Below are 13,934 nucleotides of genomic sequence, written 5' to 3' on the forward strand. Positions count from 1 at the left end.
AAAAAAGAAAGAAAGAAAAACCAGAAATACACTGCAGAAAAACAAAGGATATAACGAGGAATTCATAAAAAAAATACAAATAGAAAATTACTTGGTTTCGGAATTACAAAAAAATGCAATTCCTCTATCAGCTCCCAAATATTACTTTAAAATTATAACCACAGTTGGCTAGGGTACCCAGAAATGAGGACTATAAGTTGATATAAAACCCTTTCATTTACTAATTAGCATATGCTCTGACCCAGATATTCCCATTTTAGGATGTATGCTGGGGAAGTAGCCCAGGAAATGTAGCCTTATGTCTGAAGATGCTCATCTTTAAGATGCTATCACAATTTTTAAATGTTATCACCTAATACATATTTAGAAAAAGTCTCAGAAAATCACACAGACAACCATGTACTCACTGCTCAGTTAATAAATGTTAATATTTTACCATTTTTCTTTAGATTTATTTCAGATAGTTTTTTAAAAAGAAATAAAATATGGCTGGGCGTGGTGTCCCACACTTGTAATCCCAGCACTTTGAGAGGCCAAGGCAGACAGATTGCTTTGAGCTTAGGAGTTTTAGACCAGCCTGAGCAGTATGGCCAAACCCTTTCTCTACAAAAAACACAAAAATTAGCCAGGCACAGTGGCACATGCACATGTGGTCCTGGTTACTCAGGAACCTGAGGCTAGAGAATTGCTTGAACCTGGGAGATGGAGGTTGCAGTGAGCTGAGATCATACCATCACACTCCAGTCTGGGCAACAGAGTGAGACCCTGTCTCAAAAGAAGAAAAACACACACACACAAATATAACTAGAGTTCCCTCACCCCATATTCTCTCTCCATTCCACCAGCAACAACATAATTTATAAAAGTCAAAAAATAAAAACCTAAATATTTAACGTTCAGTGAGATGAAAAGATATCCACTAAACAACAAAAGAATAAAAGCCTGTTACCAAACAGGATCTGCTTGGAGAGTACAATAATTTGACAATATCTCATGAGTTTAAAATGTCTATATACACACTGAAAAGGTCAGAAGGATAGTATGATAATGATGGCAAACGTACACTGATTTCTTAGTATAAACTAAGCTCTTTAAAAACAGCTCATTTAATCATCATAACCACCAGAAGATATATTATTCTCTCTCCCCACTTTACAAACGAGGCCTAGAGAATTGACATCACTTGGAGTGGATGCCTCTGATACTAGTCAGGATCTGAGATCTTGGCCTTTGCATAGCAAAATACTAACAACAGTGATCTCTAAAAGACAGAATTAAAGATGATTATTTTCCTCTGTATACTTCTGAGTCTTTTCCAGCTTTTTAAGAATAAGAACGTATTCCTTTTCCGATAAGGACATAAGCAATCCATCATGTAAATAAGACATCCATAGGATCATCTTCCAGCATAAGAGTGGAAATAGGATCAGCCTTGGGATCACACCAACCTTGCTTTCAATCTCAGCTCCTACATTTACTTGATCTTGAGTTTCCGTTTCTTTGTTTGTCAAATGGAAATAACAACATATACCCCATTGGCTTGCTGCAGCATGAGTTAGAAAACACGTTTTTAAAATATTTAAAGCTTTTTAACTTTCTAAAAAGTTTTAAAAAGAAAAGTTTTAACTTTCTAAAAAGTTTTTTAAAAAAGTTTTAACTTTCTAAAAAAGTTAAAAAGTCCACTCCTGGACACATGGTGGTGGTCCCCAAAGACGAGCAGCTGTGGTGGTGGAGGATGGAAGGATAAACGGTCACATGCTCTGAGTTGAGAATTATTGAGCATGGCCCTGTGTCCTTCCTAAGAACACCAATCTGTATTATCAGGAAAAACTGGAAGGACAGGATGTAATCTCTGTGCTTGGCATAGGTTAAGAACATCAAGTTATTTCCTGTTTATAGATCTGCACCCAAATGAAGTGCTCTAGATAGTGTATACAGGATTTGAAAGGAAATTGTGGAAATTTTAAAGAGCTAGGTAAGACCAAAGAGAAGCTGAACTCATATGGAAAAAAGGATGCTTTCTCTACTCACACCACCAACACCACCACTCCACACTTCCCCACCCACATCAGGACATCATTTTCGTGGTAGAATTCCAAGTGCCTGCAAATGAGATTCACAGGTTAGTGGAAACAGAAATGAGCCTGTCTTTCCATGAAATCCACAGGACTCTTTTCACTGTTCCATTACTGGAGAGAGTATTTGTGGCTTCTGGATACTCACACCCTCATCTTAGCTGTATGTTCAGTCATCATAGATCTAAGAATCACAGTTAGCTATTCCTTACCTTGAAAAGTTGCAGTCAGTCTGAAGAAGAGCACAGATAGACACCCAAACAGGGGGCCAGGCCTGCAGACTCACTTTCTAAAAGCTAACAGAAAAATGACCCATGCGCCCAGCCTGGATGCTTCCTGAGAATTTGAGAACAGATGAATAATGCGATTTCTGAGTTCACATCCAGACCCTTCTGAATATTTCACCAAAACCTTTGAAGCCTGGTTTGTCATTTGAGTCTGCCTGCCTGAGCTCATAAGGCCCGTGGAGCTTAGTAAAACTAAATGACCATTAGTGCATTGACTGCTTCATCTAAGCCAACTCACACACAGGCAGACAAAGTGACATAAATCACCAGAAACAAATAGTCACAATGGAAGGGAGAAGGTGTTTTGGGAAACCAGAACCAAGGCTCAATCCCCAAATCTGCAGCCGTCTCATCTGGCAATACCTAGTGTGCACTGAGAGAGACAACTCATTTTTCTGGCTGAAAAAGCAAGCGTGATTCACTTCATTTCCAAGTATTATAACATTCTCTAAAAAATTCAGTTGCAGGCAGGAGTCCAGCACTCAGCAGAGTATGTTATAACATCCATTTAGCATCAACACAAGGGCAGCCAGTACTATGTTTCTCCTCCAACTCAGTAGAGTGCTCAGATCTGATCACTATGGAAGATCACACGAGTTCTTGATGAGTTCTTGCAGTCTATGCATAAGCTTCATAGAATTAACTTACACAACACATCAATTGTGCATACACAGTGAGTGCACAACCACATGGCCATTAAAGTGAAAAATACAACCATACTGGGCTATGTGCACAATGCGGTGTCCCAGGTCTGACTGCCTGCATTTATGACCATCTGCTCCATTTCCCAAAACTCTGTATTCCAAGCTGTTTGGACTTTTGGAGAAACTTTCTCAAGATTTATTGTAAAAGCTCTGCTTTCCTCCCTCCCCCTGCCCTTTTCTTTAAAGCTAGATTCTACCTCACTGTCATCTAAAACTTTTTTGATAGAAATGACTGTGGTTGCTTTATAGGCTAATTGGTTTAGTAGCTGGGATGGATCTGGCTAAGTCCAACGCTAGGTCTGAGAGGCAGCAAATTTATCTATGCCAGGTGCCTGCAACCACCATCTCTCAGTCCAGATGCTATCCTCATAAGTCATTGCTTTGCTGCATCCCAGGAGTCCCATCACATGAATCATTGACTACTTTGGCTACAGCATGGCACAGGGAAGAGTCGTGAACCAGAATGTGCCACATGGGTTCATCTCATCAGCACCAGCAGGTGCATGACCAGGAATGCATACGCACGAGCTGCTCAAGAAAAATGTCACACTTGTAAGTCTGACGGATCATTTTCATTTTTTTAAACTAAATTAGTTTGAGGTTTTGTATTTTCCAAAGTGCCTTTGCATTAAACATTTCAGTAGGTCCTAAACAAACACCTTGAGCTAGGCAGAGGTACTAGACTTGGAGCAGCTGCTCAAGGTGAGGCAGGCAGTCAGTGGCCAAGCTGAGAATAAAATCAGACCCACCTCCACTCTGCCAAAAATAGACTCCAGTCAATTTGTACATTGAGTCTAAAATACATAGCCCATATCTATTTTTTAATTTACCTAGATGAATGTAGCTAGACTAGTTAATTTGCTTACCTATATTATTTTGAAAAAGAGCAAAAATGAGACTGTGTCTTATGAAGATGTTACTTAGCTTAATCATTTTTAAGATCACTTGTTGCCTAGAACAATCTTGAGGAGGGATGTCAATTACTTTGTTTTCTATAGCTAAAGGTTAGCAGGACAATCAAAGCAGTCAGTGAAACTGAAAAAAGATTAACAACTCTTGTTAATCTCCAGAAGAGAAATGAATGTGAAAAGGGAATGAAAGAGATCATCTCCTTTATGGGATCCATTCACTGAGCACTTTAATTAAGGTCCTACTTTGTGCCAGGCACAGTGCTGAGTGACAGAGATGGAAAGCAAGGGAAAATAGAGAGAAAAGTAGGCTCTTGTGGTTTCCAGTTTTCTGACGGATGCAGGGATCAGGCAAATGATCCCCAAAACCAAGTAAAAGTACGACTGTGCTATGTCTACAAGGGACGAGCTCTTCAGTGCAGCAGGAGGACAGGGGATGTTTCACGTCACTGACTGTCAAGAGAGCTTGCACAACAGGAGCCCTTAGGGAGTTAGGTTCTAAGTATGAGTGGGCAGTAACCAGGGACAGGCAAGAGCAGAGGGAAGACCGCACAGGCAAAGAACCAGAGTGAGCACAGGCCTGTGGGAGGGGGTGAGGGAGCAGAACAAAGGCTGGAAGGAGAACAGCAGGACTGCTTGAGAGGAAGAGAGTGGCCTCAGCAAGAAGGGATCTCCTTACAGGGTAGGGGAGTGTGGCCTTGGGTCTTTAGTCACTTATTTATTTTAATAGGAGTTTGGCACAGTCAGGGTTGGAAACAGGGGAAAGAAAGTTCTGAGCGTTCCAATTTGCACTTTGAAAAGATCCTTCTGGCTGTGCATGAAGAAAGGGTTTGAGGAGCAAGGACAGAGGCCAGTTCAGAGGCTCCTGCAGGATGGGACAGAGTTAGTGGTAGCTTGACCTGTGGTGATGGGCATGGAGACAGAGAGAGGGGAATGGATGTGAGTGCTGTGTTAGGGGGGAATCCACCAGACTAAATGCAGCTCATACAGATAGGCCAATGAGGGGAGAGAAACCAGGAGGACAATTCTCGGTTTCCTGGCTTTTATCGCTGGATCGATGAGGTGCTGTAGCCGAGTGAGAGAACCAGGTTTGAGAGGAAGATCCTGAGTTTGGTTTTATATATGTTAAATTGGAGGTACCAATTCTGGACATGGGCTTTGGGAAAGAACATATGACTAAATCCTCTAAAGCAATCGCAACAAATGCAAAAATTGACAAGTGAGACCTAATTAAACTAAAGAGCACAGCAAATAAACTATTGACAGAGTAAACAGACAACCTACAGAAGAGGAGAAAATATTTGCAAATGGTGCATCCAAGAAAGATCTAATATCCAGAATCTATAAGAAACTTAAACACTGAACAAACACACAAATAGCCTCATTCAAAAGTGGGCAGGATATATGAACAGACACTTCTCAAAAGCAAGCTTTTAAGTGGTCAACAAACATGAAAAAAGGCTCAACATCACTAATTATCAGAGAAATGCAAATCAAAACCACAATAAGATAACCATGTCCCACCAGTCAGAATGGCGATGATTAAAAAGTCAAGAAACAACAGACATTGGCAAGGCCGAGAGAGAAAGGGAATACACTGTTGGTGGAAATGTAAATTAGTTCAGCCACTGTGGAAAGCAGTTTGGAGATTTCTCAAAGAACTTAGAACTACCACTCAACTCAGCAATCTCATTACTGGGTATGTATCCAAAAGAAAACAAATTGTTCTATCAAAAAAATACAGACACTTGCATGTTCATTGCAGCACTATTCACAATAGAAAGATACAGAATCAACCAAGGTGCCCATCAATGGTGGATTGAATAAAGAAAATGTGGTACATATATGCAGCCATAAAAAAAGAGTGAAATAATGGCCTTTGCAGCAACATGGGTGCAGCTGAAGGCCATTATCCTAAGTGAATTAACATAGGAGCAGAAAAACAAACACCACATGTTCTCACTTATAAGTGGGAGCTGGCCAGGCACGGTGGCTCACACCTGTAATCCCAGCAGTTTGGGAGGCTGAAGTGGGTGTAACTTTGATCTTAGGAGTTCCAGACCAGCCTGGCCAACATGGTGAAACCCCATCTCTACTAAAGATACAAAAAAATTAACTGGGTGTCATGGCACATTCCTGTAATTCCAGCTACTTGGAAGGCTGAGGCACAAGAATGGCTTGAGTCTGGGAAGCGAAGGGTGCAGTGAGCTGAGATCCCACCAGTGAACTCCAGCCTGGGTGACAGGGTGAGACCCTGTCTCAAAAAAAAAGAAAAAGAAAAAAAGGAGCTAAACATTGGGTACTTGTGGACATAGAGGCCACAACAATAGACATTACGGAGGAAGGAAAGGGAGAGGGGAAATGGTTAAAAAACTAATGGGGACTATAGTCAGTACCTGGGTGACAGGATCATTCATATCCCAAACCTCAGCATCATACAATGTACCCAGGTAAAAACCTAAACATGTACTCCCTGAATCTAAAATAAAAGTTGAATAAACAAATAAATTGGAAGTACTTTTAAGACACCCAAGCAGTTATGTCTAATAGTTAAATTTTGAAGTTTAGCTCATCATTTTGGTTAATAAGAGCTGATATTTACTGAGGGTTCAATGTATGCTGGACACTAAGTGTTAAGGTGCTAACTCACCTATTCCTCCTATAATGTTCTGAGGTAGACACTGTTATTACATTCATTTTATATAGAAGCAACTGAGACTAAGAGGGAAGCTATGTGCCCAGGGTTACACAGATAGTAAGTGGCAGTCCCTGAGTTTAAGCCCAGCTGCTCTGGTTCTAAAGCCACACACTTCAATCAATAAGGAATGTTTTCCAAACTGTAGATCGTAGAAATCAATGTAATGGGGCCAGACTCACATTTAAAAACAAAATTTAGAGAACTATTTCAGAGTTTGTCACACTTACAAAAAGTTAAGTATTATTTTACGTTGTGTGTGTTTGTGTGTATATTAGTCTGTGTGTTACATGCAGTGTCAAGATGTAAAACATACTACTTACTGTGGGTTGCACTCAAAAGGCATGAAAAGCATTTCCCTATGCTGTACACATCCATCAGTACTTTTCAGAGAGACAATGGAAAGTTCCTCCTCACGAGATTCTTTGGAATAAAATAGTCAAGATCAAATTACATCAATAACAACTACCTATCTATATAATGCCTACGGTCCTACAATATTCTTTACTTGTAGAAAATTGGTTATTAACCCAAAAGTATCTAATTTACCAAGATTCCATCAGAGATGGGAAATTTCATTTTCAGCAGATGCCCAGAGACTTTTAGTTGTTCAAAGAGAAAGACAGCTGATGATAATAATTAAGGCCATCATTTATTAAGTACCTAGTATGTACCAGTCACTGAACAATATTGGTTACTTTTACTATCCCATTTATCGAGGCCTAAGGCTCAGAGACCTTGTTTTCTGGCCCAAGGGTAAATACCTGAGCCAGAATTCAAAATCAGCTCAACTCACAGAATTGAGTTATCAACCACAAAACTCCACAACAGCATTCTTTCCGCTCAGTCAGTATGCTTTCCCCACATCTAGCCTCAATCCCTCCCTGAGAAGTAGAGGATGCATTCCTGGTGTCCCAAGTATGTACTAAAGGTAATTATGGATTCAGTGGGATTTGCAAGTTACCCTTGAATCCCACCACCATTTCTCTGGAGGGGAAAAGTTCTAAAAGGCAAAAAGCCAACTTACAGTGAAATGCTCATGAAAAGTTAAAAGATAATCACCAACCAAAATCAAAATATCAAATGCAAAAACCCTTTGACAACTTTATCTTTGAGAATTTCTGTTATTGATACTCTCACATAAGTAAGCACAAAGATGCTGCTATGATCTGAATGTATGTGACTCCCAAGTTTAAATGTTGCAACCTAATTGATACAGTTAGGCACTGTGTCCCCACCCAAATCTTGAATTGTAGCCCCCATAATCCTCATAATCCCCACATGTTAAGGGAGAGACAGGTGGAAGTAACTGAATCATGGGGGCAGTTCCCCCATCCTGTTCTCATGATAGTGAGTTCTCATGAGATCTGATGGTTTTCTAAGAGGTTCTTCCCCATTCACTCAACAGTTCTCCTTCCTGCCACCTTGTGAAGAAGGTGCTTTACTTCCCCTTTGCCGTTTGCCATGATTGTAAGTTTCCTGAGACCTTCCCAGCCATGCTGAACTGCAAGTCAATTAAACCTCTTTCCTTTATAAATTACCCGGTCTCAAGCAGTTCTTTATAACAGTATGAAAAAAAACTGATACACTAATTGACAAAGCGATGGTATTAAGAGATGTAGTCTTTGGGAAGTGATTAAGTCATGAGGGCTCTGCCTTCATGAAGTAGGTTAATGTCCTTATAAAAGAGGCCCAAGGGAGCCACCTTGCCCTTCCACCATGTGGAGACACTGCCAGAAGGCCCTATCTATGAGGAATGGACCCTCATCAGACACTGGATCTGCCAGTACCTTGCTCTCAGACTTCCCAGCCTCCAGAACTGTGAGCAATTACTTACTGCACGATATTTTGTTACAGTATATCAAGCAAACCAAGACAGGTGCATACATATAAGAATATTCATTCTAGTATGGCTTTAAATAGCAAACCCCTCCAAGTGTATCATCTATCAATGGGGGTCAATAAATGTTAGAGACGCTAAAGAATGGAAATACCATGTGACATTTTAAAAAGTGACATAAATCTGCATAAGATAGTGCGGGTGCACCTTCAGGATATACTGTTACACATAAAAGCAATATATTGAAGAGTGTGTATAAAACTCTCATTTGTACAGGAGAAAATAGGAACTTATCTATTGACTGATGCATCTACAAGAATACGCAAGAAATGTCTAACAGTAGTTACCTTTAGGGAGTGAGGTGGGGATCTGGATAAAGCGAGATATTAATTAATTTTATTTTTTAAACATCTTGGTTTATATAAGAATGAGAACCAAAGAAGCCAACCTATTTGTATAATAAGAACTGCCCATATAATGTAATCATTTGATAAGTTTCTTTAACTATTATTAAATTATATCTATTATTAAAGGAAGAGGCCCAAGACATCCATCTATACTTCACACTCTGGCCCCAGGAAGAGTTACATTCCCTTTCCCTGGTTGTCTAGAGGTGGCTGTGCAAAGCCTTACAGCGACTCATCATATATTGAAACCTGCCCTCAGATTACAAGCTCCCAAAGGAAGGGAATGTTTCGTTAACCCTTATATCCCAGAACTACACTCAATTCCTGACAATAAAGAGCCACTGATTCCTTATTGAATGCATAAATCTAAGATAGCCTATTTGCCTATTTCTCAACTGCAAAATATCATTAATTCAATAGTTTAGCTGTATTTAACCACAGATTCAACTGTTTAATATACAAAACTGCTCACCGTCAGTCAGCAAGGTTAACTATAACTCTAGCTTTATAAACCTTACACAGACAAAGCAAAACACACCAACACTGCTATGTCAAGATTTACAGATATTTTGATTTTTAGACCTTGATTCTAGGAAGGCATGTTTTCCCTTTATTATAATTCAAAAAAAAAAAACTGTGATTAGTCCCAAGGTGGTAAAATGAATGGCAGAGATTTAAAACTTCACCAATGTTGTTCTGTTAATTTCCAGAACTGTGGGTTTTCATTTGCCTTAAAACGTGTATAAATCACTATAGCTATTTGAACGATTCTATTAGGATGGTCCTGGATCAATCTTCTTGATAGTTTTGATAAATCTATGTGGTCTGTTAGATTTCTGCTTCTTGTCACTAACCGGTGGCCAGATAATTACCCTAAAGGGGCAAATGACTAGGGTGATGCATTAACAGATAAAACCAATTCTACCTCATCCCCAAATACTGTAATATTTAAGAACAAATAGAGAAAGGAATGAGATACCATTGGTGGGTGGTATGAAAGGCAGAATAAGGGTCTCCCAAAGATGTCCTAATGCCCAGAACGTATCAACACATTACTTTATATGGCAAAAAATGACTTTGCAAATGTGATTAAATTGAGATCTTGAGATGGAGAGATTATTCTGGATTATCTGGACAAGCTCAATGCAACCATAAGAGTCCTAATAAGCGAAAGAAGGAGGTAGGAGAGTTGAAAGTTGAGTGATGAGAATGAAAGCAGAGGTCAAAATGACATGATTTCTGACTTTGAGGAAGGCAGAAGGGACCATGAGCCAAAAAATGTGAGCAGCCTTAAGGTTAGAAAAGGCGAGGGGAGACAAGCTCTCCCCTAGAGCCTCCAGAAGGAAGACAGCCCTGCTGGTCCCTTGATTTTAGCCCAGTAAGGCCCATTTTGAACTTCTGCCTTCCAGAAATGTAACGTGATAGATCTCTGTTATTTTAAGCCATTCAATTTGTGGTAATTTGTTACAGTGACAAGAAGAAACTAATACAGATGGTCAGGGAAGGCACCTTTGAACTGAGACCTGAATGAGAAGGAGGCAGCTGTGATAAGATCTGAAGGAAGTGAGCTCCAGGCATAGGAGACAGAATGGGTGAAGGTCCTGAAGGCAGGGATGACCTTGACCTGCTCAAGGAAGGGAAAGCAGGACGCTGTGGCTACAGCGGAGGGAACAAGGAAGACAGGCAAGCAATGTGGCCTCTGGAGGCAGTGATTGAGTTAACAGAAGCCTCCTTTACTTCCTTGGGTGACTCAGCAGCCCTCCAGCACCATGTAGCTATGTGGGCCATCGTTCTCTGCGTAGCTCTGAACTTTTCTGTTTAGATCTACTGACTAAACTTTGAGATATCTAGGCATCCTCCTCTTGGTTTCTGGACACTTCAGAGGATCACAGATGCTCAGGGTTAGAAAGAGACCTAAGAGGCCGTGGTTCCCATGGCTCACGCAGGACTAGAGGCCTCTTACAGCTTCCCTGCCCACCTACTGCACGAACTCTGTGTCCACTCCAGATCCTGGGATTCATTCCATTGATCCAGATCCAATTCTCTAGACATGAGCCACTGGCCTCAGCTATGTGTCATCTGCAAACCTCATACACATGATCTCCTTTCTACATACTCAGGTCATGGTTAGAAATATCCAGTGCTGGAAACTGGCAGAGCCTAATCTGTAATTAAATTTAGTTTTAATACCTTCGACCCTATAGAGAAATAAAAATGAGATCATCAAAAGGAAAATGACAGAGCGAGTGAACAGAGCATCCAGGTATGCACTGAGATGTGTAATGTACCCTATCACACCCAGCCACTCAGAATAGCCACTGTCCTGGGCTGTAGGCAGCATCTAAAAAGACAACTGCTGAAGGTTAATCCTCCCTGGAAGTAGCTCATAGCATAAGAGCTACAGTAGTATAGAAAAAATAAAAGAAAGATCAACCAGTATTTATTTAGTGTCTACTGAACCCAGAAATCTGCACATTTGCCTCATGCAATCCTCACAGCAACCAGCACAGGAAGCCTTCCTATAATCAAGTGAGAAAGACAAGGCTCTCAGAGGTAAATTTGTTTTTCTAGGTTACATAGTTACAGTATGATGGAGCTTGAATTTTAAGTCGACTTTGATCCTTTTGTTATTCCATACTTTGCCTATATTATCATTACCAGAAGAAGTAAACTTTAGATTTTTTACAATGATAGGATTTCACTTCAAAATTTCTTGATGATATCCTGTGTGTTCCTGACTTTTCATCTATACTCTCCTATATATTTATCTTCATGAATCCCATTTTAAAGTTTTAAATAGATATTACTCTGACCTAAAGGCACAAAGTGTGTCAATTTGTTATAGTAAACTTCAGAATGAAAACCAATCCCATTTTATGGAAAAGTAAACTGAGGCTCAGCACAAGCAAATACAGTCATAACAACGAGTGCCTTGGCCAGGATAAGAACCAAGGTCCTGTTGACCCAAATCTGGAATCCTTTCCACCAGCAGACTCCACCAGACTGGAATTAACATCCTATAACTACAGTCCCTTAGAATTTTACCATTGAAATCCTTTTCAGTCCCTTGTCTCTCTCTTCAACAAGAAAGTATTTCTCACCTATCATTAGCAAGGAAAGTTAATTCTAAGCCCATTCTGTATGAGAGCAATCGAGAAGGCTAAGGGGGAGGCCTATAAAGATTACACACTTCACACTTTGGCTGCATGAACCAAGAGGAAAGACACTGAGTGAGCAGGTAAGAGTCTAAATCATATCCTCTGCCTCTTATCAAGTTGATCAAATTGACACTGGAGAATGTGGTCAAGTTGGTCACGTTGATGTCACAGAATGTGGTCCACATTTGGACAAGAGAGTTTCCTAATACTGGCCACCCCCCACGTTAGACAAGCACTGAGAATGAGATGACCCCATCTGGTCATAGGCAGCCAGAACCACCAGTGAGGGCCTGGTCTTGTGACTTAGAGTGAAGGAGTAGAGACAGCAGACAGATCAGGCTGAGTGACACAGACAGGCAGGCAAGCAGGCAGGCACGGCTGTGGGTACTGATTTGCATCCTTCCAAATTCACACAGAAGTTGCCTTTATCTGCCAAATGGTGAGTGAGCAGGTGAGAGAGCACGGAAGGGAGTTGTTATGCAACTTTCCCAGGAAAAGAAGTGATCTGGAATAGGGAGGAAACATTCACCCAACCAGCATGGTTAGTTTTCTTCTGCTATGAAAGATTAAACTGACCCAGCTAATTTAAATAAGAAGACAACACCTTTCAAAGTTGAATATTTAACAGTTCCAAAACTATTGAAAACTTGATTGCAGCTGGGCACAGTGACTCACGCCTGTAATCCCAGCACTTTGGGAGGCCAAGACAGGTGGATCATGAGATCAAGAGATTGAGACCATCCTGGCCAGCATAGTGAAACCCCTTCTCTACTAAAAATGCCAAAATTAGCCAGGAGTGGTAGCACACACCTGTAATCCTAGCTACTCAGGAGGCTGAGGTAGGAGAGTCACTTGAACCGGGAGGCAGAGGTTGCGGTGAGCTGAGATCGCACCACTGCACTCCAGCCTGGATAGTGCAAGACTCTGTCCCCAAAAATAAAAATAAAATAAGAAAATAAAATAAAGAAAACTGGAGGAGTGGCTAGCAAAATGGTCGCATAGGAACAGCTCCAGTGTGCAGTTCCCAGCAAGACCAATGCAGAAGGCAGGTGATTTCTGCATTTCCAACTGAGGTAGCTGGCTCATCTCATTGCGAGTGGTTAGACAGTGGGTGCAGCCCATGGAGGGTGAGCAGAAGCAGGGTGGAGCGTCGCCCCACCCAGGAAGCACAAGGGGTCAGGGAACTCCCTCCCCTAGCCAAGGGAAGCTGTGAGGGACTGTGCTGTGAGGAACGGTGCAGTCCAGCCCGGATACTATGCTTTTCCCATGGTCTTCACAACCCACAGACCAGGAGATTCCCTCGGGTATCTAGGCCACCAGGGCCCTGGGTTTCAAGCACAAAACTGGGCAGCCGTTTGGGCAGACACCAAGCTAGCTGCCGGAGTATTTTTTTTTTCATAACCCAGTGGCTCCTGGAACACCAGTGAGACAGAACTGTTCACTCCCCTGGAAAGGGGGCTGAACCAGGAAGCCAAGTGTTCTAGCTCAGCAGATTCCACCTCCACGGAGCCTAGCAATTTAAGATCCACTGGCTTGAAATTCTTGCTACCAGCACAGCAGTCTGAAGTCGACCTGGGACACTCAAGCTTGGCCGGGGGAGGGGCGCCCACCACCATTACTGAGGCTTGAGTAGGTGGTTTTCCCTTCACAGTGTAAACAAAGCTGCCAGGAAGTTCCACTGGATGGAGCCCACCACAGCACCGCAAAGCCACTATAACCAGACTGCCTCTCTAGATTCCTCGTCTCTGGGCAGGGCATCTCTGAAAGAAAGGCAGAAGCCTCAGTAAGGAGCTTATAGATAAAACTCCCATCTCCCTGGGAAGGAGCACCTGGGGGAAGGGGCAGCTGTAGGCGCAGCTT

The 13,934-nt window shown here is 41.5% G+C and overlaps 1 protein-coding gene across 1 annotated transcript in view; it reads right to left on the reverse strand.

Moving 5' to 3' along the window:
• DNER (delta/notch-like EGF repeat containing) overlaps positions 1–13,934 on the reverse strand; it is a 238,681-nt gene that overhangs the window by 10,725 nt on the left and 214,022 nt on the right. The gene's annotated exons all lie outside the window — the stretch shown is intronic.

Source organism: Colobus angolensis, unplaced genomic scaffold (genome assembly GCF_000951035.1).
Source record: "Colobus angolensis palliatus isolate OR3802 unplaced genomic scaffold, Cang.pa_1.0 Scaffold33, whole genome shotgun sequence".
Classification (NCBI taxonomy): domain Eukaryota; kingdom Metazoa; phylum Chordata; class Mammalia; order Primates; family Cercopithecidae; genus Colobus; species Colobus angolensis.